General features: G+C 45.5%; 1 protein-coding gene and 1 long non-coding RNA gene across 5 annotated transcripts in view; one reads left to right on the top strand and one right to left on the bottom strand.

Moving 5' to 3' along the window:
- Positions 1-23626, top strand: part of LOC135370018 (homeobox protein cut-like) — a 340306-nt gene that overhangs the window by 165360 nt on the left and 151320 nt on the right. The window contains exon 2 of one of the 4 annotated variants that reach the window (XM_064603687.1): positions 1106-1172. The exons of the other annotated variants lie outside the window; for them this stretch is intronic. The gene's annotated coding sequence lies outside the window, so the exon portion shown is untranslated. The remainder of the gene's footprint in view (positions 1-1105; positions 1173-23626) is intronic. 4 annotated transcript variants of the gene reach the window in all.
- The window catches only part of LOC135370021 (uncharacterized), a 99283-nt gene that overhangs the window by 21201 nt on the left and 54456 nt on the right, over positions 1-23626 (bottom strand). The gene's annotated exons all lie outside the window — the stretch shown is intronic.

The following is a 23626-nucleotide window of genomic DNA, read 5'->3' as shown; positions in this document are numbered from 1 at the left end:
ACCTGCCCTAAATTGCAAAACATAGACTTTATGCGGCCAGGGGGGCCGGAGTCACCTATACAACATTTTACTTGATTGGCCTCCCCTTATTGACGTGGATGTTGGTCCTTTGCGGCTTCCAGGGCAACACGCACGCTCTCCAGATCTGTCAAGTGCCCTGGTGGGCATCTCTAGAACCAAATGCGTTTATCTCATATCATCCAGCTATCTACCAGCGCGATGGAGCCTTTTATGAGTCACTCGTACAAGAATTAATTTTGAACACCTCTGTAAGGGTACTGTCAAGCAGTAGAACTGGAACCTCAGCAAAATTATCTGTTAGCTGTATATTGATCCCTTGAGTACTCACACGTCACAATTTTCGTTCCCAGTTGAGCTCATAGTTTTCAGAAAATTAAAATTGAAAATTACGGGCAAAACTGACTAATTGCTCATCCAAAACTCCATTGCACGCTCATAACACTGTGTCTTAAACAACAAAATATATCGGCTATACGTATAGGCATCATGAGCAGCAAGCCAGTCGCGGGAACATATAGATCTCTGTTGCTTCACTAAGTGTGGATTATTTCTCACCAGACGTCGCCGTTTTACCGCAATTTTACTGGCAAATTAAACACATTTAGCGTTCATTGTCACACGTGTAACTTGTTCTGCTGGGTTTACAAGCAACAAGCTGTTAAACTACGCCGCCAACTTGTCTGTTTGCTGCTTTAGAGTATACCATTCGTTCCGTCCACGTCTGCGTTCGAACACGCAGTCTTGGGACCGACATCAATTTCCCTTTCTCGATACAGCTAATACTACGAAAGGGCTATCAACTAAGCCAGCACCATGTCTAAAAAAGCTTGGCTTGTTCGGTGCACAGCTTGCTTGTATTCAGTTTGGTTGTGGTGACCAAGTGATTCGAACAAAAGTCGTCCTAAAACCCAGTGGAATTGGAACCCACACTGCTTCATTGGCCGTCTTAGTCCTCCTTCGGAAGGACAACCTCTGTGTTTCTCAAACACACAGAACGGGCGACATATGCTTTCGTCATTTGCAGTATAAGCCTTTCATGGTGAGAACGTTCTGTATACACTAATCGGGGCTTTTCCTTTTTCAGGTACGTACCCTGTCATCTCAATGACACTCTTCGTCGCACTCCTGTGTCTAGTTGAACCTAGCAACCGGTAAGGCACGTTTGGTTTTTACTTTTCATACCTCACGTACAGTGTGGTTGAAGATAATGCATATCGTAAAAGGAAATAATCTTTGACATATGTTACCGAAAAAAAAGGGGGGGGGGGAAGGAAGAACAGAGTACCACTCGGAAAACGCGAGGTACCTGACCAACTTGTACCACGAAGCCGCGATTGTGGGGCATCTTACGCGGTCGCACAATATACCCCCATCCGGAACCCCCACACCCTAAAGTGCATCCCAAACATTCTTTTATCTTATCTTTGTTTTATGCGAAAAACATGAGGTGTTTCTTCGACTTGATCGAATTAATTCGGGACGACACGTCGCGTTGGTTATATGGAAAGTGGAAGATGCAGGGCGAAATATTCCCGGGACAACTTTTCAGTTGTCCCTAGTGACTCAAAAATTATGATCGAACATTACAGATGAGAAACGAATTTGGCTCATCCCAATCGTTCTCTGCGTTTCTCCCCGGGTAAACGGAAAGCAAATCGCGCGCCCTAAAATGGCGTCAAAGCGACTCACATGGAAAGAGCGCGCGTATACGTTGAAACTACTTTACGAAGTTTGGCGAAAATGCTCGCGGCTTGCATCCATTTTTCAATGCGCTCGCGCGCGAGAAAAAAGCCTCTGACTATTAGAATGCGTGTAGGAACGCGAAAGGAAGTCCTTGTGGAACGTGTATAATAGAAGTTCCATTGGAAGCGGAATTCTAATGATGTGGCATCTGTTCGTTCGTGATGTACGGTCGCGCTTCTACTCCCACTTTTGTGGCATTATTGAAGGCAGGGCTCGTGTCAATATGAGAGGTATTTGAAGGGGGAAGAAGTGCACCGAACGGGCTGTATAGCCGTATCTCGTATCAGGCGCTACTGGCAACGCTGTTACTTTTAATCCCGGTTATACCCTAAACAGACAAAAGTTATATATCGGTCAGCGTTTAACCAGGCGGGGAGGTGGTCGGGTGATCGCCCCAAAGCATTAGGTTAAACATTAGGTCACCTCCCCTCTCCCTCCTCTCGCTTCGAGAAAAAAGCCCCCTCCCCTCCCCTGCAAAGTGTGGGTCTAGATCCGCCCCTGGACTTAACCCTATATGAAAATTTGTACCACACACATGTGCTGAGCGAGTGTCCTACGATCAACAGATGTCCAACCCTGTTATTTCCCGCACATCTGCGTTTCTCCAAAAACACATAGTATATAGGCTATATAGCTATATCGGTGCTGCCTGTCTGCGAGAAGAGGGCATCCGTGGTGTGTAGATAAACGCGCTACGTGTAGATGGTGAAGTGAAACATTCCCGCTCGTTCTGTTGGTAAATAACAATTATCGCTTGTAACTGCGTGAGAGGAGCAATGTTTGGCTGCGAAATCATTGGAAGACGTCTATCTATTCGCTCGTGACTCTTTTCTGATGCGCCTTCATCGAGTGGTATTGTGTCCGCTTAGCGATCCCATGTTGCAGTTTCAGAAAACTCCCTTCTGTACGGTGTAACGTAAAACCTACACCAAAGGGACGGGATATTTACATCCGAAAGGAGCAAAAAAGAAATACCCTGTAGGCTTCCCGGCAACGTGGTTTCTGGCCACATAGCAAGAATTGCACTACATGGAAGAAAGAAGCTACTCCTTCGGGAGTAAAGGGAATCCGTTCCGGAAATTCTAACGTTGCTTGGCAGCTTTTGCCGATATTTACTTTGATAAGTTTGTTCTTCGTTTTGAGCTTTCTTGTTTTCTAATGCACCGTTCGCTGGCAGTCGTTCATCCGCCCCAAAAGATGTTTATTTACTTATTTATTTCTTGAATAGCAAGCCGACGTGTCGTTTGGCTGACCTTTCCCCCGTTTTTTTTTTCATTTTTGCCTAATAAATATATCCCCCCCCCCCCGCGAAAAAAACGTATAATATTTAAAAAAAAATAAAGAGGAAAAGGCGGCATTGAAAGGACTCGCTCACTTGTCGAACCTGCAGTGGTTCCGCGAATATAATACTGTGTAGCTCCTGCGAGTGAAACTTGAGGCTCGGCAAGCCTTGGTCATTCCCATCGGGATCGGTGGTCGTTGTAACTAAGGAGTATAGAGCCAGCACAGCTATTGGGTTAGGCACCAATCCAACACGATAATCTGTCCACACCATGTGGAGGCGTGATGTGATGTGATAAAGAAAAAAAAATGTGGATATGAGTTTGGACGAAGTCGAACTGGCTACCCCAGTACGCTTACACAAACAGATGATGAGATGACAGAGATGTGGAGGCTTTTCTCTGGTATTCCGAAAGCATACCTGGACAAGCGTCGGTGGTAACCCACAATGCGTTGTCTGCGGGGTAATATCGCTGTCAAAACAGTTCAATGAATCAGGCAAAGCTCGAGCGACGCGACAAAACAAAATAATCCCGCAATTAAACCGTAATTTCACGATTAAAGAAACTATCTTCTACGTAGTTGCTTGGTAGTCGTTCCTTCGAATAACCCAAGTTGAGAACCACTGCTGTAGTGGACAGCCCTGGGGAATGAGCCTCCTTCTGGAGAGGCAGGCTTAAGACCTCCACGCAACAGCAGCTGTCAAAAGAAGATATATTGAGAGCAGGCCGTCGTCTCATCGCTTTCCAACTCCCTCAGAGTGCCGGCCGGGTGACGTTCGTCGCCTCCCACACATTTTTTTGTCGCTTTATTTCTACGGCAGATTTGATCCGCTTCAAATATCGAGGTCTCACCACTTGGCCCTGAAGAAGAAAATGAAAAAGAGTACTTGAAACTAACCTAATGATCTGAGACTTTTCAGAGGAGGAGGCTGATGGAAGAACCACATTCGGCCGCCCGAGATCACGTGATACTGGTAGCTTATTTCTTTAGATTACTCTCTCTCCCATCGGGGAGGCAGCTGGATGCGTTTCTCGCACGCGATAGACATCAATAAAAAACAATCCCGTTGCCGTGTTGGGTCGAGACGAGGCTGCGTCGATTATCGGCTCTCTCAAGAAAGAGAGCCAGGCGTTGAAAGTAACAGGATACGACGCTGCATGTGCGCGAAATAAAGTCAATGGATCTTTGTGAACTGGACGTCGGCAGTTGCAGCAATTCAGTGCTGCTGGTTAATTGATCACGTGAGAAAGGAACCCTATTTTGATGCCTCACGGTCATGTCGCCGTTAGTCCGTCTTATCAATCGACAATTGAACAGGAAAACAACTGGCCGCTTTCTTCGTCTACTCGACTTCCGGTTATGATTACGTCAGAAAAACGTACCGGTAGAAAACCACGTGGTTTAAACTAGCCACCAAATGTGAACGAAGCCCAGAATAAAAATAGCGATACCAGTAGTAGAGAGGTTGTTACGTGGAAACGACCAACTGCGGCGAGATTCGCGTACAAACCAGGAAAAGAACCAATATCTTATAACTATGTAATCTGGGGAGCACGAAAAAGCCATCGAGGATGATGGTTCCGAAAAGAGAAAGGGGGATTCGTCGAAAAGCCGTTTATTTGACTTCCGACGTGATCGGTGCGGCTGTTGAGGCCTTTGATTTAGAGCTCCATCTACTCTGAAACGGGGGCGGTGCTTAAAGGCAGATACTGTTTCACCTCCAGGAATGCCATAAAACGTTTCACCCATTCTTCCGATGGAGCACGCACACACTCGGCTCTTTTGCCTTCTGCTTCTTCGTGTAAAGATGGTGTTCCCACTCATTTTAATAATATATTTATTCCGCTCATTATACATAAGTGTTGTCTGTTGTGTTCTCATTTGCACGCCGCGTTGCAGAGAACTAACCGGGAGTGTGTTTTAGAGACTCCTTTCGTGGTCCGTCATCGTTCTGCCGCCAAGTAACTATTTCTTTTTTCGAGGATACTTTGTTTATATATATGTATTCAATAAAGTGGAGACGGTGCTTCTACAGGACAAGGAATAAAAGGGGAACTTTATTAAAAACTAAGAGGGGGTATTCGACATTTCGACAGCAGCGCTGTCGTATGTATATGTACTTGCTGGCTTGCACTGCGGCCTCCACAGGTGGCGCCGTCACCGTGGAACACTGATGTCTCGCCGAGACGCACTGTTAGTGCCGACCCAAGATCGTGTCACTTCCCTACGCCAGGCTGACGAGCTCCAAGTAGAGCGAAACAGCTGTCCTTGGCTGGGAGTGCACGATCAAATTGTAAACATATGCTCAACGTGCAGCTACAGAGCTTCGGCTATTTTCACTTTGTATATACTATATATATATATATATATATATATATATATTAAAATAGGCGATTAATTACTGTGCTCACTAAGACATATGTGGGACTGAGTGTTCCATGTAGCGGCGCTTCTAGCACACTACTAAATATAAACTTAAAAACGCATCGAAGAGAACCTTCATCATCATGAAGATCATCACACGCATAAAAGATACAACGAGAAGAGGTAACAAAGAAAAGTACGCCCTGCTCAATTTTTGACACCCGCAGCGCGAGATCACTTATTCATTCCGTGTGGTCGGCAATAATCCTAATAGCGGGCGCCGTTCTGCCGATAGCTATCATCCCCTGCTTTCAGCCAAGCAAGAAAACCACGCATGTGCATGGATGATTTCATTTGTCAAAAGGGCTTATGTAAATATACATGTGTGTGTAGCCATCGTATGCTCTTCGCTTAGATTGTCCTTCCATTTTCGTTCGTATTTATTTCTCTCGAACCGCAGTGACAGTAATGAAACTTGCAGCTGTCCTAATTGTGTAAATGCAGTTTTTGCGCTTTTTTTTTCTTTCTTCCGTTGCGCGTTCCGCGTTATGTATTTTCATGTAACACGTCGTCGATCACTTGCCTCAATGTAGGCTCGGCGAAATGCTGAGCTGTCATGTTATTGAACTTCCACGTTAGCACACCCTGTGATGGCATCGTACGGTTTCGGCATGTTGTCCACCATAGCCGCACTCATTCGCACGGCGATATGGGGGCTGCCACCAAACCAGTCCAGGGAGGTACCCCTTTTAAAGTACCGCAAAGCGGTAGAGGTGCAGTGCTGGACAAAAGTTTACTGAACATGCTCCGGCGCATTCCTTCCCCAGAGAGACACGCTAGTCGCGAATGGGTCCGTACGGACTTACATACACGTGCCTAGGTAACCCAGTCACCTGTTTGTGAGTCCGTACGGTACCATTCGCTGCTAGTGTATCACTCTGAGGAAGGAATGCACTGGAGCACCTTCCGTAAACTTTTGTCCAGCACTGTACAGTCTCAGAGAATTTATCTGTTCAATAGCCTGAGCTCTCAGTACTCCCACGTCACAATTTTCGTCCCAATTGCACTCGTGGCTTTTTAGAAAATGAAAATTGAAAATTACGGGCCACACTGTGTCGAAGTCGCCGCCTGCCAACTGCGCATTGCTCGTCAAGTACGGCGGCAAAAACACATTGCATGCGGACAACACTGGGTCCGAAACGAAAGAAGATGGCTACGTGTCGGCTATGTAGCCATCAGGAGCAGCAAACCAGTCGGGAACGTAGATCACTGTTGCTTGGCGAGTTGGGGATTATTTCCCACTATTATACCTAATATTTTCCTAACAAATTAAAACATTAAGTGTTCCCTCGTAACTTCTTGTACTGGCTTTACAAGAAACGAGCTGTTAATCTACGCCGTCAACATGAAGTGGCTGTCTGCAGGTCTCTGAGGTCTCTTGCCAACCAGTACCAAGAAAGAGAAAGAAATACCCATTCGCGACAACTACGCAGCACTCGGCGGTATTTTGTTCGTCCTCTGTTGCGAGCAAAGACGCACACCCAGTCGATAGCAAGTTGAGGGTTCGGACTCAACCAAGGACGTCGACAACTTGGTGACACGGTTCAAGTTGCTCTGGCCCGTCGTCCTCGGCGAGGTCGGGATAGTAGGCGTCATGGGCCGACTTCAGGGGGAACTGTGGAACGGCCGCCGGAAAGTGCTTTCCGTGCGCTGAGATTTGGGCGCTCGTTAAAGAACCCTCAGTTGGGAGAAATGTGTCCACAGACCGAACACTATGGAGCCTCGGGACATAAAATACCCGGGCCCAATTGAGAAAACTGATATGAAGCGATCTGTCTGTCCCACATGTGATCGATAGAGGGAAAAGTAATTGACTCGAAACGCTGCTATCGGATGCATGTGGGCGTGTTGCATTTGCAAAAAGGAGTTGTATCGTAATGAGGAGCCATTTGCAAGTCCCTGGCTGACCCTAGGGAATGGCGGGGCGCGGCGGTCAATGCTTCGTGCGCAATTATGGAATGAATGGACGTCGTCGACACAGGCTGATATGGCAGCTTTCGAATGTCCGTCTCTTGGGTGTTGAAGATGGGTTTTCGAAAGAAGGCCTTACGCGAGTCTTTTGTCAGACTCACGAGGATTAATATGTTCTACCAAGAGCAAGAGTGAGGGAGAACAAGCTCGCATTCGTTTCATGTTGGTGTACGCTCTGAAAACATAGTTATGGAGACCGTGCGTCCTGGTCCGACTTCTGTCTCAAAGCGTCTCAGGAAACCCATCCAGACAGCATAGCCGGCGCCCAGATTCGAAACCGTGTCACCTCCCAGTCTCGCCGTGGAATATAAACAGAAACAGAGGTGGTGAAAGGCCTCACAGATGTGGGCAACGTCACGACTAACGGGGAATGTGCGTCCTGGGCCGACTTCTAAGGGAACCGTCCGACATATGTCTGGAAACGTCTGAGGGAAACCCAAGAAAAATCCCAGACAGCACAGCCGGCACCAGGATTCGAACCCGGGTACCTCCTAGTTTCGACGTGACATTGTCAGCACTCTAACCACTTAGCCACCACGGGAACTGGAAAAGCGGAACTTCACCGCATAGTAAGCAGCTAGCCAACCATCATCCCGAATGGCATCGAAAACGGGAGGCCTACGCCTTTTTGTGACACTTGCACAGTCACGGTAATTGTCACAAAAAGGCGTACGCCCAGCGCTTTCCACAAATCAAGAGTGATAAAGGTGACGTGCGTACCCCGTAGAGAGAAGGTTTTTCAACATCAAATTGTTCTTATGAAATTTCAGCACCGGGGGAACGGCTTTTCCCGCAACGCACTAATTCTTCTTTAGAGGTGCATTCTTTTCCCTCCATGCACAGCTTTTCCGCCGCGTGATCGAAAAGTTCGAAAAGCGTCTAAATTTGTCACTGGCCCGGCTGGCGAAATCTATTTTTCTCGCTGCTCTTCCTTCGACCTGACGGACTTGTCACTCAGTGATCACCTTTGCACGGTTCTCTCTCAAGAGACGGCAATGAGACGGCGTTCTTTTCGAGTCACTTATTTCGGGCAGGGCTTGACGAATGACTTGTGTCATTGTCCTGTAAGGTTGTCTTCGGACCCGAGAAGAAACGAGAACTTTGGTTTCACATTTTGACCGCTTCTATTTCGCATTGTCTGACATTTTTGATGCCAGTAAGTGAGACTTAATGAATAGTCATTTCTCGTGGACTGATGCTCAGTGGTTAGTCTAATCCACATCGCGAGCATTGCACATTGATTGACACTCAGCACTTTATCCCCGTGGACTGAAGCCTGTAATGAAGGTTACAAATGCGTGGTGGTGAAGGCTCGTGTTCACAGTCGTGCGCTGCTTCTTCTCTGCAGTTGGAGGAAATTTCTATTTCACGATAATCGTAAGGAAAGTTCTTTCCATTTTCCATGTTGTTCTTCAAAAGCCGCCTTTCTTATATAGGTACGAGTTACTGGTTCTTCAAAAATGCGACAATGTATCGTACCATCCTTATCACGTAATCAACAGTCATATAGTGAAGCGGAATTTTATTACCTGTAATGAACGAATGGGGGGGGGGATATGTAAAGGAGGTTATATAGAGAAACATTTCACCAGATCTGCTAATTTTCCCTAAACATTCTTTCTTTCTTTTTTTTTTTTTTTCTCCTGGAGTAGACTGCATTTTGATTTCAATCGCGGACCAAGCGAGGACAGCGCTACCTTTGAGCTCACGTTACCCATACGGACAAAAAAAAAGAGAAGAAATGAAGAGGAAAAACAAACAATAATTCTCTCGCGTTCCAGCTGTCTTGGCTCTCGGAAGCGACGCTCACTAATTGCCACCTTTTTGCTTCCTTTACCTTCATCTGATATTGGCCAGAAACAACATATGTCAATTGATAGGCCGCCAAGCGATACTATCGGCCCATCCTTGCGTGCGTATCGAAACAAAATAAAATAAATGAATACCGACGACGCGGCGCGGTATCGTCAGAATCCTCTACCTTCTTTACGACGGTGATCCCGTTTCCATCTTTTCTCTTTATTGAGCTTCGTCTTTTTATCGACTCTTTTTATTGATGTTCTCCTCCCTGTCTTTTTATTAGTATCTTTTTTTTTCTTCTTCTTCTTGTCGCGGTGGGGCAACAGGTGGGATTCGTCTGTTCGATGGCTTCTCTCCGCCCAGCTCGGAGCTGTAACAGGTGTTTGGAATTTAGTCGGTCGCTTCCGTTTTCTCTAGTTCGGCTTTTTTATTTTTTCTCGTTCTGCTTTTTTTTTTTCAGGAGAAAGGCGGCTAATTCGTCCCCGGTGTCGTTTTTCATGGCCAGCCGTGTCTTAGTTAACGCGCTTTCTTTTTCTTTTTTTTCTGTCCGTGCGTGTCAGGCTTTGCAGTGCGATTTGTTTATTGTGCCCTGCTTTTCCACGCCATCGGGGCGTAATTCCGCATCAAGTTTTCTGCTTTTGAGCGGCGTTGGTTCCATGATTTTCGTCTGTAGGGTCCCCGAGAGAAATGGAATACAGTCGGAAAAGTTCAATGGTAATACAAATGGAAAAGACAAAAGAAGAACTTGGAGGTGTTTCAGTCCCATTGTGGCCATGATTTTCCTTTTTTAAGGCGGGAGAAGTTTTACAACGGGTCAAACATGTCCAAAACTTGGCTTACCGATCCCAAATTTGCGGGTACGAAGGAGGCGATTGGGCCTCGAGTACCATATTTGTGTTACCTCAGCGTATACTTTCCCTTTTATGTAATACCAATGTTTGCAACATCTTCTAGGCGAAACAAGGCGGAATTCCCACCGTCCTAACACGTACGTTCACAGCTGACGGGCATCGCATATACGTATCTCTTCGGTTCACTCGTTATTAAACCTATAGTGCGGATCATTCAAGGTTGCTCGACGACATTGCTTCGCTTGAATGGACTGCGTCTACACGCTATACTGGCCAGTGACGCGTGCACTTGGTGTGCACTGTTGCCAGACGAAATGGGCGCTCATAGTCGGTATTGACGGATTCTCTGCTTGGATAGCGCTGCGAGTCAGGAACTTGCCTCGTTCAGGGACGCAAACGGTAGCGAGACATCGAAACATGGGACTCCTTTTCCACTGAGGAAAATGAGGAATATTTTAAAGCAAATAATGATACAATTAAGGAAGGTACAGTGTGGTGCAGCGAATGCGCAAATCGCGAACAGCAATCCAGTATCAAGATGACGCTAACTAAACAGAGGATCGTATCCCAACATCAGCGGCTTTTATGAGGCTTTCAGTGAAGTCAGCCCCGTATATCTCCCACTACATGCCCACGTCAGAGCCACAGTTTCTTCGCGTGGGCTTATTTGCCCGTCCACTGAGCTTCAAGTTTAATCCCAACTATTTTCTGAGTCGTCCGTCACCTATAGCCACGCACGCCGCCATCGAACGACGAGACATTACTTCCCGTTGCTCGGTTCTTCCGAGCGACCCGATTACCGAGCTCTTAATTAAGCCTTCCTTCCCCGCACAACATGATCCCGGTCAATACCTGATTTTGAAAACGGATCTTGTATTCTTGTAGGAGGCATCGCTTCGTTGAGTCTGTGGGGGAGAAAGTTTTTGCGCTCCCCTGGCGCCGGAGTTAAGTTAATAATATTCAAATGAGGATGCGATGTTCCTGGCAGGTGAAGTTTGCGCCATTTTTGGTGATGATGCTCACTGACTTGGAGGAAGGTAGAATGGGAAGACGGATTGTTGAGGGCCCCTAGAGTCCTTTATACGAAAATATTCCCCGTTTGTTGGAACAAGCAATAGGCAGTATATAATACGAAAGACGTTTCTATATGTGTCACGTATGCTTCGAGTTAGCACAGACTAAACTTGGAATACAGTTTGTTACACGGGGAGTACTTATAGCTAAAAAAATAGCTAAAAAACATTTTAGGCTCTCCCAAAGCAATAGCTGCTTTTCATTTATCATCCGATGGACTCCTGGGAGGCAATGTCGGTTAGTTCAGCTCAGTTATAGATTCCTCAGAAGACACGTTGTCCTTTGCTTCGATAGGGTCATCACGTTGTTTTTGCTCATGTCTCGAACAACGTTAAAGCTCTAACGTCGACGTATGGCTAGTGGAGCAATTCCCAAAGATGTTCCTACAACTTAATGGCGCTCGCGAATACCCTAAAAGTCCTAGTGGCGATACAAGTGATGTCAGTATCAAAGGGTGTTCGCGCTGACAGTAAGAAAAAACGAGTGAAACCCCAAAATTAATGAACAATCTGCAAAGAAGCTCGCCCTTCCCCCGACCCCCACTCCTTCCTGCTGTCTTCTGTTCATCTGTCCACAACTGTACGTCGCTTATAGCCACAGTTGCTTCGCGGCGCTAACACAGAAAGAAGATCGCATTCTGTTCCCCTTTTTCTTTTCCAATCAGTCAATCAAACTGTACCTTATCTTTCACTCTCGTGTCCCTTATACTTGGCAGGGAGAGACCACAGAACTCCCTACGTAACGAGTGCGAGAATGTGGAGAGCATATGATCAGTCCCTACATAATGGCCGGAGCTCCTGTGAAAGACGAGTCTCGGGAAAATCTGACAACCAGAATTCTGAAGAAGGTGTCTTCGAGCCGTAACCACCCATTAGAGGACACACACTAAGGACAATAACCGTTAATAGATTTTTTCTTTATTTTTCGGGTGTTCATAGCTTCGGCGCAACAAACTTTCTCAACGTGATATGCGAAGTTAGCGAAGCCTCCTCCATCACCTCATTTCTAGAATTCCTTACTGGGGTCGCGGTAAGTTATACAATTATATCCTATATTATATGGCACCGGAGAACCGAATTTTCAGAAATCATTAAAAATGGCTTAGACAGAACAGCGGGAACATGAGGCAAATATGTTACTTATTTAATCTCTCGACGGCATTAGTAATTATTTATTTATTTCAATTATTCCTAACTATTTACTAGTTATTTAGTAGTATTTATAAAATTACACACACATATATATATGAGGGAAAACAAGCCATTAAAGAAACAAGTAAATGACACTAGACGCGTTTGAAATTCAAAATTACAGATTAAGATGGCTTCTATGGCTGCACGCAGAGAAACAGATATATATATATTTGAACTCAACGGAGCTTTTTCTCTATATATTTATCCAGAGGGTGATCACATCCCGCGAAGGTTCAAGAAACCATAAGTGAGGCTTGTTTGCGTAGGAGAAGACCTCATTCCTGGCGGGACGAAGAGGAATGCGTCCACAGGTCGGGTTCGTCAGAGGTCGCAGGGTTCAACTCATGATTGTCGCCACGTGATCTGCATATTGAAGCGTGCTTAATGGCGGCCTTTACGAGGTAGCCAGGGTTCTCTTTTGTGTATAGACGCACATTCCCTGCAGTGGGATGGAACGCCTTTTATCTCTCCCCTGGCAATTCTTACCGGCAGTTTCTCGATAAGGAAGGGAGAATCCCTCACAAACTGTTTCTTAGCATGTTTTCCAGTTGCCGTAATTTACGAGAGCGAGTCGAAGGAGACTGCGTTCTATCAATCGCTCCGTCAGCTTCGTTTCGCCCGATGCGCAGGATTCTCTCCGATGGAAAGTCGCTCAGTTGTTTGTTTTCCCCCTCGTTTCTTTAGACGAAAACTCATTCGCTCGCAACTGGCCATGTGCCGACGTGGACAAGGGAGAGGACACTACTGAGAGACAGAGGGGATAGTAAGCGTTCTGGGCCGACTTCAAGGAGAGCTGCCGCAAATTTGGATGAAAACCTCAAACATCCGCCGGTGATATTCGATCCCATCAGCAGTTCCCAGTCTCTGGCGTAACCGCATGCTTCTGACCCATGTTGTCTTTTTTCCTTTGTGAGTACTTGGACCCTGCACTGGTAGCAGTGCCGGCGTCTACGGGGGGGTGGGGAAATTTTTGTCCCCCCCAAGGCCCCTGAAAATACACATTTGGGGCAGGAGGGCACAAAGTGAGAAAGACCATCGCGAATACGGGGGGAGGGGGTCGCAAATTTCCCACTTGTCTCCCCTGAGGCGAAAAGTAGAAGCCGGCCCTGACTTTTAGCTTTCATCGTTCTTAGAAAATCGAACGCTCGTTTACCATCATCGAGACTGAAATACTTCCCTAATTGTGAGACCCGAAACCTACTCAAGACAGCGGGTGCACTAACAGTGTTACGGCGAGGTGATAGTGTAAAGTAATTAATTTGCACAAAGTTATTAGTCCACCTTCGTGCATCGCATCCTCAGATGAAGTATACTAAGGGGTCGAAGTGAGATATTGCAATTTGCAGGACACGCGCGACATCGTTTCCATCTGCTTCTTTTTTTTTTTTTTTTTTTTTTTTTTTCTTTTTTTTTTTTTTTTTTAGCGAGCGGAAATTGATGCGCGTAATATCGCCGTACCAGGCGTCACAAAAATGTTTTGTCTTTTATTCAGTGTTTGCCACGGGAATTACGTTGCGTGTGCTGTGCTACGACGCTCGATATCTTGATTACAATGGAACATGGCTGAGCGTGGGTGCAGCATTCGCTCCTTAATAGTGGTCGTGCTGAAGACTGGGAACTTCCAAACCTTGCACCGGCTGAGGCTTCCTCTCAATCCCCCTCAAGCGGACCGTCTCCATCTCGCTCACAGTTGCATCGAGATGATAACGCGTATCCCACTGTTTTCGCTACTTCCGTTATTAATATTATTATTGTCAGGAAAGTTATCATTGTAGTCGATGTCCTCCCTGCTCGAAAACGCTTTATCTTTTAAATTCGTTCGTTATCGCACCTAATTTTTGTGAACATTATCCTTGGCAGTTCACCGATGGCGGCATCTATGAGCCCTCAACAATAAATGAGAGAAAAGAGCTTTATTTCGCAGCCGCTCCGGAAATCCTTAATTGCGGAACACTTCTTCCTCCCTTTTTAACCGATCTAAGCGCGGCTCCTTCTTTAGAAGCTGTTTATCGTTAAAAAAAGAAAGAAGGGGGGTGAGGGCACGTGCATAACTTGTACATGGATCCAGACGACTTTCTGCTACAAGTAAGAAAAGCGGCCCGGTGATTGGTCAGCACGCGTGAGTGAACAGCATCGTCCCGCGATTGGCTAATGAGCGTCACCATTGTTTGAGGCTGACGGCCAATCATCATCATTATTATTACAGCTCCCGCTTTTGTTTCTGCTGTGGCGGGAAAGGAGGACCTTCTTATTCTATCATTTCTTGGCCGGAATCGAGAAGGGAGATGGATTTTGCACGCTTCGAAGGACGCCACATTCGAGATGTCTCTCTTCGAGGAATGCTTTCTCTTTAAACTGGGCTTTATGGAAAGTGTAGCAAGTCATTCGGCAAATGAAAACTGGCGACTAATTACAGTTCGTTATCCTCGGATTACGGACAGTCGGTACTTTCTTTCTTTATTCTGTATTTCGCACATTCTTATTTCCTTTTTGGAGCAGTGAACTGCAGTCCCGGAAGGTTTCCAAACGTGCGTAAAAAGAGAACGAATCTCGCACGGAAGTTGCCCTCGTCAGGAATCAGGTGCCTCTGTTTCGTACTTGCGGCACTAATATGTGTGACCGATTGGTTGATGTTTCAGTCATGTAAGAGCTACCTATAGTGGCCGAAACTATAGGGGATAGGACGCTCATTTGTAAATAGAGACATTCCATAAATACTCCATATTTTGGATGCGGGAAGAGGTTTTCCGATAAAAGCAGCGGAAGCATGTTAAGTGCAATTAACAGTTGCAAACTACAGGGAGCACAATGATTAAACTTACAGCAACATCAATTGAATTGAATTGAATCAAGTGAATGTTCGACGTCACACCGCAATGTAATGCTAATTATAATGAGGAAAACTGTGGTTTCCACTAAAGTCGGCTCCGAAAAAGAAAACCCCGCAAATATTCTAAATGGAAGGTTCACAAAAAAGTATCAGCCGCACACCGTTCATCGTCAAACACAAAGTAACAAGTGGATCGTTAGACTTGAAGTAGCCGTAGCTCGCGAATTAATTAGCTTTCACACTATAGGGGGCGCGGGCGGCGGGGTTAAGCGACGCCATCTTCATCGATGAAGCTCTTCATAACGCGCTATATACTCTCACGATGTATTACCTTTTATAAAGCTCCTACCTGTTGCTCCTTCACGACTCATTAGCGTCGGTTCTTTGAGGAAGAGTTTTTATTCTATGGCTTACACGGTGTTAGCCGGCGTGTGTCATCTTGCATAAGACGTCTTCTTACCAGCAGCTGCCATGTCTGTACTCCATTCAGTCATGTACCGGACAACACTGACTGTGTTTCTGTTTTCGATACATTGTTCCAAATGATTAACTTAAAACTTCCTATTAAACGATCGCATGCTGTATTAAATAACGCAAATTTTATTCGCAAAAAGAAAGAGAGAATGCGTGTTTCGCTTATTTTCAGAAAATATAGCGCAGGCAAATTGCTGCGTAGGATACGTAGCTTTCGTTACTTCTGGCAATAATTTTTTAGCGCTACAATCTGTACTGACGGTATTTGCAGTGCTAAAGTCATCGACACTTTTACAAACCGTTAGTCTGAAAACTTATCACTTTCTAGATACATTCTACGCAAAAACAAAAATAACGAAGGCTTCGGTTAGTGCGTGCGTGCACATAAAGACACGGCGTCCGATGTAATATTAGGAACCAAAATGCCTCAAAAGTGGGCGGTGTGTTTTTACCGTCATTATTGCGTTCTATTGAGAAAAATCCCTTCCTATTGCCTCTTCCCGAGTTTATTATTTTGAGTTTACTTTTACCTTTATTGATTTCACGACACATCCTTACTATAGTTCGATGCTGTCAACGAGAAGTCCTACCACTGGCTGTCTGATTTCTTTGATGAACGTTAATATCTAATCTATCTAATAACATCTTGGCCTAGTATCGGGCCAAGATGTTGTGAGGATTAAGACAAAGGTATCAACGCCGAAAGACTGCGTCAGATGAAAACTCAGCGAGTGCCGATGACGGGGCTCGAACCCACATCTCTGTCTCTGTGACTGTGGCTACCAATTTTACTACGCCGACATCGCGCTCTCGTCAGCATAGCAGGTACTCGTTCATGAAGTCACTCTGGCTCATTCTCACTTTTTTTTTCTTACCAAACACGCTCACATCCACAGGTAGACGAACAAACCTTGGCAGGCGGCATTTTAGATAGTCACGTAAGTTGCAGATGAGATGAGATGTAGATCTTTCAGATCATTGCTTGGGCGTTGGTGGATGGTTGTGGTTGTCTTAATTGCTCGTTCAGCCGTTACTATAACTAAAATGCTTCGGTTTGTTTGTCTGTCTGTGAATGTGCATGGAAGAAAAAGAGAAAAGAAAGTGAGAATGGAATGTGTCTTCATCAACGGGCTTTGGTATGTTGACGCGAACGCGTAATTTGTAGCACACCTGAGAGAGAGAGAGAGAGTCGTCTTTCAGATCTTTACATCCACAAGATACCAGCGTAACGTTTGTTATTTTTAAAGCGTCTACTTCTACATTTAACTCATAACAAGGGCTTCTCCTGCAACCTCATCACAGTCGCACATTTGCATACATGCCATGTAGTGGATTTATATTATTTGGGCATTCGCTATGCGCGCAATGTTTTGCTTTAAGCCGTTATCTAATGCCCCGGAGTCTTTAACGCTAGTGGATAAATAAGAAATGCTACTTTTCACGAGCTAATGGTCTATTTATGACTGTTCTCGCGGCTGTAACTTTAAATGCGAGACACTGAGCAGAATCCTCGCAAATACTAAGGCGTGGCTTTGGAAACAATAAACAAAAGGGGGACTCATTTGTTGGGCCGAAAAATAACCTACCAGGAAACGACACTCGTTTGAACCGAAATCTAAAATGTGTCTACCCCAAAACGTTGGAAATCATCGTCACAAACACTAACGGCAGCGGGGAGAACAGCAGCCGACCGAAACAAAACGCGGCAGCCGTTTCACCGCTAGCGCCATCTATGAGCAGCCGAGGAGCAAGAACGGAAGCGGAAACCGTTTCAACGCCTCTTTAGTCGCACCGTATAAAACTTTGGCCATCTTCAGAATCGTTTCTTGTACGACGATATGGAATTGTTTTCTTGCTTTGTACTTAAGATTTTTACGACCAGAGGACCCGTCCCTCGTAAATCTATGAGATTCCCATTATTATGACCCTCTCTATATAGAGAGCGAGTGAAGACATTGATTTCGCGCGAAAATTATTTTGTCTCGCGACCGTTTCTTTATCGCGCTCGGCAATAATAGTTTGGCAATTATTGCGCGCCCTACATCTCCTTTACAGATCCCGCCATTAATAGGATTAAAAGTTTACGCGGCGGGAAAGGGTTATGTTTGCGGGGGAAATGGCTTTCGGAAGTAACAAAACTAAAGCGTCGAGCGTGGTTGCTGTCTTAAGATCCGCTCGACTCAAGAGGGGCGTGTCTTGTGCGTAGGGTTAAGATTTAGACCCGTTTACGATTACGAGGGAAACTTTCTTTGCGTTCAACAAGAAGATATGACACGACGCCTTTCCGAGGGCAGGTGTGTCATATCCTTATCTCTGCTATTCTGCGCAACGTAGACCATTTTATTTGGTTTGTACGTAACTTATAAGAGGCCCCTGTCCAGCGCGGGAAATTCATTTCCATGGACATTCACACTGAATGTCATTCGTTCGCTGCAAAACGAGAACATGTCACGACGTTACACATTCGCTTACCGAATGAGTTTGGAAAAGTCATTCTCTTTAGCTCTTGATGGGAGATGGGAATGTGCTGTAAAAGGTCAGTAAGGTTGAATAGGAATATGGTGACTCGTAGGTTGGTACTTGACAAAGTTTGCATTACAACCCAACATAGACTTGAGCGAAATGTTGGTTTTACAGTGTTTTCCAAAATGGTCACTCACATGGTAGGGGACAAGTGAAACCCAACAACAACTGGCGCTGTCGACATTTACAAAGAAATTTCTCGCCACAAAATGCATTTTTCTCCAGCACAATGCAGCGTCGCGGACAACTGCTCGCGCGTGATTTGTGATGCGTTTCTGGTGTGGAAAAATATGTGCTCCGATTGTCTTAAAAGGAACTGTTACTTATATCGCCCTCTACCACAGCTGCTTTTGTTCACTCTGACGGAACTGTCAAATCTTTTCAACACACTTTGACTTGACAAAGTGTCAAGTTGGACTCGCTCCTTTTCTGCGCACGTTCGTTGTATTGTATTCGCGGTTTGTTCTCAGAAAAAGAAAAGTATCATAGTACGCCGCGAGTAGCCTTTTATCTACTCTAGCAATACTACTACGTGCAGTATACTATTATTTTTCGCTAGTAATCAAAGGAACACGTGGAGATAAAATCCTATATAAATTTTTCTCGTGCCAGCCTCGGTGGATCCGCCTGTTGATCCTAAGGTTGCGGGTTCGAATACGGATAAGGACAGCGCCTACAGTGCTGCAAGTCCCACGTCAGCCACCGCCACCGCGAGGGTCGTTAAATACGCGGTGGCGTGATTTGAGCGCAGGTTAAAGAAACGAGAATTCATAATCAACGATAAAATAGATAAAAAGCGAGCCAGCTGGTGGCTGATATCTATAACGAAAACCCGAGACTAGGGGAAAATCAATAAAAGACATTGAGACTCGTGTACGTATGCGTCTTCTTACTTTATTTAACCCTAGTCTCGGGTTTTCGTCATTGATATACTAATCATAGTTCACTAGCGCCGTTAATCCCCGGATTTGTCCTGTCATCGTCGTCACAGACCACCGTCATTTCATCACATTACCACCAGCGCAATGAGGTAGAGTATCGCCTCTAGCGATGAAACTCCCCAATCATAATCACAAAATGAAGTTGTTGTTATTGAAATCTCTTCGCTCTTGGGTGACTGGCCGACTTTTTGCGAAAGTATAGCTGAAAAATTGAACTGCAGTTTTCGCTGTATGTTTACACGCTCTGAACGACGCTTTTCTTTTCTTCTATGTTAGCGCCGCGAAGCAACTGTGCCTATCCGTGTATTTACACGAGCGCCATCTTCACGGAATATTCTAGTGGAAGAAAATCGAAAACACTGCTCACAGAGCCCAAGTACCGTCCCCATATTATGTTGAGCATTCACACGGTGCGGAATATCGGGAATGGCGTACTGCGCATTTAGCAGACGACATTTTCCTGTCGTCTGCTAAGGAATATCTTGTGGCTGCGTTGCAGGATATTCCCCGTGGTTAGCAGTGTACGTGAAGACACGACGTGACAGCAGAAAGCTACGACGCTTTTCGCATCTTCTGCTTCTGGGGGAATGTCGCTCGTGTGAATACACGGTATGAGCGACGTACAGATATGGGCAGATGGAGAGAGGACAGCAGGAAAGAGTGAGGGACAGGGGTGTTAGTGTGCGTCCTGGGTCGAACTGAGGGGAACTGTACGGACGTTCGTCTGGAAAGTCTGCCGGAAAACCTAGGGAAAACCTCAGACAACACAACCGGTGGTAGGATTCGAACCTATCACCTCGCAGTCTTCGGCACGACCTTTGCTACCACCAACGAGCGTCATGCCGCTGGTCTCTGAACGGGTGGAAGCTTACAATGATAACTTGGGAAGAACAACTACCGCGTAATTGTAACGAGGGTTTTAATTGGATGTAATTGCAGTTGGACAGAACTAAAAGTTTTTCAGAGATGCGTTCACCGGGATTTCGTTTCTTAAGAAGTAACTATAAAGCAACTAATTTATTTAAACGTAGCAGTGACTAGTTTATTTCGAAAGAAAATTCGGTTAACTCGGTAATTATTTTCACAAATAGGTTGCTGTAACCAACAAATTTGAGGTAACTTACCCCTAATTGCTGTTACGTCTGCTTCATACGGCAGCCTCCTGGGCCAACTTCGTAGGACTGCGACACTTAGAGCTGAGAAGCGAAGCTTCTCGCGTATTACGAATAATATGCGAGTTTCTGACCCCGTTTCGATAGAGATAACCCGAGTGTAACGTTTTCCTCTCGAAAAAAAAACTCCAAAATGCGTGGCTCATTGCCTCCGCCAATTGAAACTGCGCTTGTCAAAGCAGAACACACAGAGAGGCCCTGAAGACAAACAGGAAGTTGCACCTTCAAATTAAATGAAGGAGTCTCTCGAAGCGACGACAAAACACTCACTCTTACCTCAAGCGTGCAACGTAGAGAAAAGGCTTCCTTTGACACGCGCTACCACTCCCAAATAATACGGTTTATTTTATTACGGATGCTGTACGGTTGTGACCAGAGAGATTTCTTAACGCCCTTGCAGTACAATGGGTTGACACTTGGTTTCGCCTTGGAGCGTCACTTTGACGAAAGGTCTTCCTGGTCTAGACATTTTTCACCCTCGGTAAGTCTACGAGAGGACCGCGTCAGCCTGGTGTAATGGTAGCACAATTCAGTATCATAGAGGATGGACAGCTATCTCGGTGACAGACCTTCTTTCCATTCAGCATGTTGAATGTCTTCGCGGAAGACAAGCCTCAGTGTATGGAGAAGCGTGACTGGCGCGAAAGTAAAACACGTTATATACATTTGATAATAATCGCTGATTACATCGTAATACACTATATGTTCTGGAATACACAAAATGGACGTGGGTCGTTAAAGGCAGTGATTCCTCCAGACCCCCCCCCCCCCCCCCCCCCCTACACCTCCCCAACACCCCACCCGCCAAATGTTTGGCGACACCCCCCGAGTTTTTTACTTGTGCACCCCTAGAGGAGGGGCCCCATGTTATTTCAGTTGTAATGACATGTTGGTAATGATACGTTGAGTTTATGACGTAATAATAATGACACCCCCTCTCCAATTTTTTGTAACACCCGTTTTCGTTTTTTGCAGCACACTCTTAGAAAAAAGGGTGGAGCAGTTACACCTTTTAGGAGGTAATAGTCGTCGCGTGTGTTGTGCCTAAAAGGTTGCAAAGTTCCACCTGCTACCTACGAATGACAGGTTACCGCTTCTGATTCGGTGAGCGAGGGGGCGTACGCCTTTTGGCAGCAATTTGGATATATGATAATTACTTTTACCACCCTTTTACACCCTTTATCGGACGCTTTTTGACCTAGGTGGTAACTATAGAAGTTACCACCTTTTCAACTCTTTTTTCTTAGAGTGCACCGTGCTTGGGATTCTGGAAACCTGGATGAAGGCACCTTTCCATCAGGTATCTTCTGCCACCCGAGACCAAACAAAAATATAAAACAGAAACTCTTTGAAAACCAGCACCAAGAAAGCACACGCATAAAAATGCGTTTTTTTTTGTTTTTTACCGAAACGAATGTCAACAGTGCTGCGAGGTTTCGTCGCATGTTCGTGTTATTTGCTTGATTGAAAACTATACGAGGTGCTATTTAAGGCATGCTTAAGTATAGGCACGGAAGGCGCATACGTACACGAGTGAAAGATACGCTTACCATCTCGGCATATGTGGTTAGGATGATCGCCGAAACACCGGTTGTGCTGTCTGAGGTTTTCCGGCAGTATTCTTTCTCATGAATGTCGCCACAGGTCTCTCTGCTGTCCTCTCTCCACGTCTGTATGCCGAGCATAGCCACAGTTGCTTCGCGGCGCTAACACGAAGAAAGAGAGACACGCAGACTGTTTTGTGTGTGCTTTCGTTCAACTATGACCTGCCACCAACTTCCCCGTCTTTCCACAGGCAGTTTTTCGAGAGCAGCATCAAGTCTAATAGTTGCCGTCCGTACTCCAGCGGAACATTAACGACAAACCTTTCTGCCGTAACTTTGGCACAAACTTGCATCTCTCATTTTACCGCTATACGCGTTCACGAACGAAGATACAAAGCGCTCCCAACAAGAAAACAGGCAATGGAGATTGATACTAATAGCCGCGTACGGCCCTCTAGCGGCAACCATTCTCTGGGTACACTGTACCCAAGGGTGTGCTCGCATCACGTGCATTTTTACTACGCCGCCGATATCTGTTCCGCTGTCGTTGAAGGCAACTGTGACGTTTCGCTGGATGCGTCGACCTCGTCACTAAATCCGACATAATTGCTCCGCGCCGGCGCCTTAATGTGACGCCATTGTCCGAAAGTTATGTTCTGTGTGAGCGGCCTTTGTGCTCTGTATACGGGCCGAATTACACGCCAAAGGGCTCGTATTCTTTTGGTAGCACAGTGCGGCGGGCTCAGAAATATGCCATTTCGCGTGAAAGGGGTACAGCGCTCTCGCGTATACTTTGTGCTAACTCCTTGTTACACCGCATACCTGGCATACTTTGACACGGTGTGGACCCTTTGATGGGTGGAAGAAGGTAACCAAGTTGAGACAGGAACAACATAAAGCTACGCTGTAATGCGATCATGTCGACGTCTCGCCCCGTGAAACTCACAATTACGAGTAGACGTCCTATTTATTTTTGCAGCAAAAAGTCGAAAAAAAAAAGAAATAAAATAAAGCAGAAGCTTGATATTCCTTAGTAAATAATTCCTTAGTGCGTAATCCGAGGGTAGCCAGAGACAATGACTGAAGCGCCGTTCTGAGTCGTGGGGTGCCTTTGTGTCAAGCATCAAGGTACTATATTTTCATGAACACCTTCTTACACGATCTTCTTCGTGTTTAACAATAGGTATCGCATATGTTGAGGACGAACTATTTCTTGTCAATTTGATGTCACGCTGTTCTTGTTCGCTCGAAGGTAAGAAACTTTTCTTTTGCTAGCCTTTTTATTTTCGTTTTCGAGACAGCCGTGAATTGTGAAAGCGCGTTGCCAGTAGAGGGCGCCTTGTCACTGGTTGTTAATTTTGAAAATTTTTAAATACAAGTTGTTGCAAAAAAACAAAAAAAGGATCGGAGGGGGAGTTTGGTAGTATGCAAGACTTATATGACAGGACAAGTATGCGGCTCGTTCGCTGGAAGCATATATCGAAATATCAAAGATAGGAAAAGAAATCGAAGACAAGAAGGCACAAAAGAATTAATAACAAAGAGATCGATAAGACGACGTAAAGGAAACGAGAAGAAGCGGTACTTTTTCTAATAGGTGAGTGGCCACCTCTGTTTTGTTTTTCTTTTTACTTTGTGTTATTAAAAGGCGCCTTTTTATTTTTCCCTCAAACGCTTCTAACGCGCGGACACGAAAGAAGAGGGAACCCGCCATTTTTTTTCAATCCGTCATAATTTCCCATCGTGCCTTTCGCGTCGTTGCACTGTCTGTACACACAGGG

Source organism: Ornithodoros turicata, chromosome 10 (genome assembly GCF_037126465.1).
Source record: "Ornithodoros turicata isolate Travis chromosome 10, ASM3712646v1, whole genome shotgun sequence".
NCBI lineage: Eukaryota > Metazoa > Arthropoda > Arachnida > Ixodida > Argasidae > Ornithodoros > Ornithodoros turicata.
The sequence above is the reverse complement of the archived record's forward strand: the minus strand, read 5'-3'. Positions and strand labels throughout refer to the sequence as shown.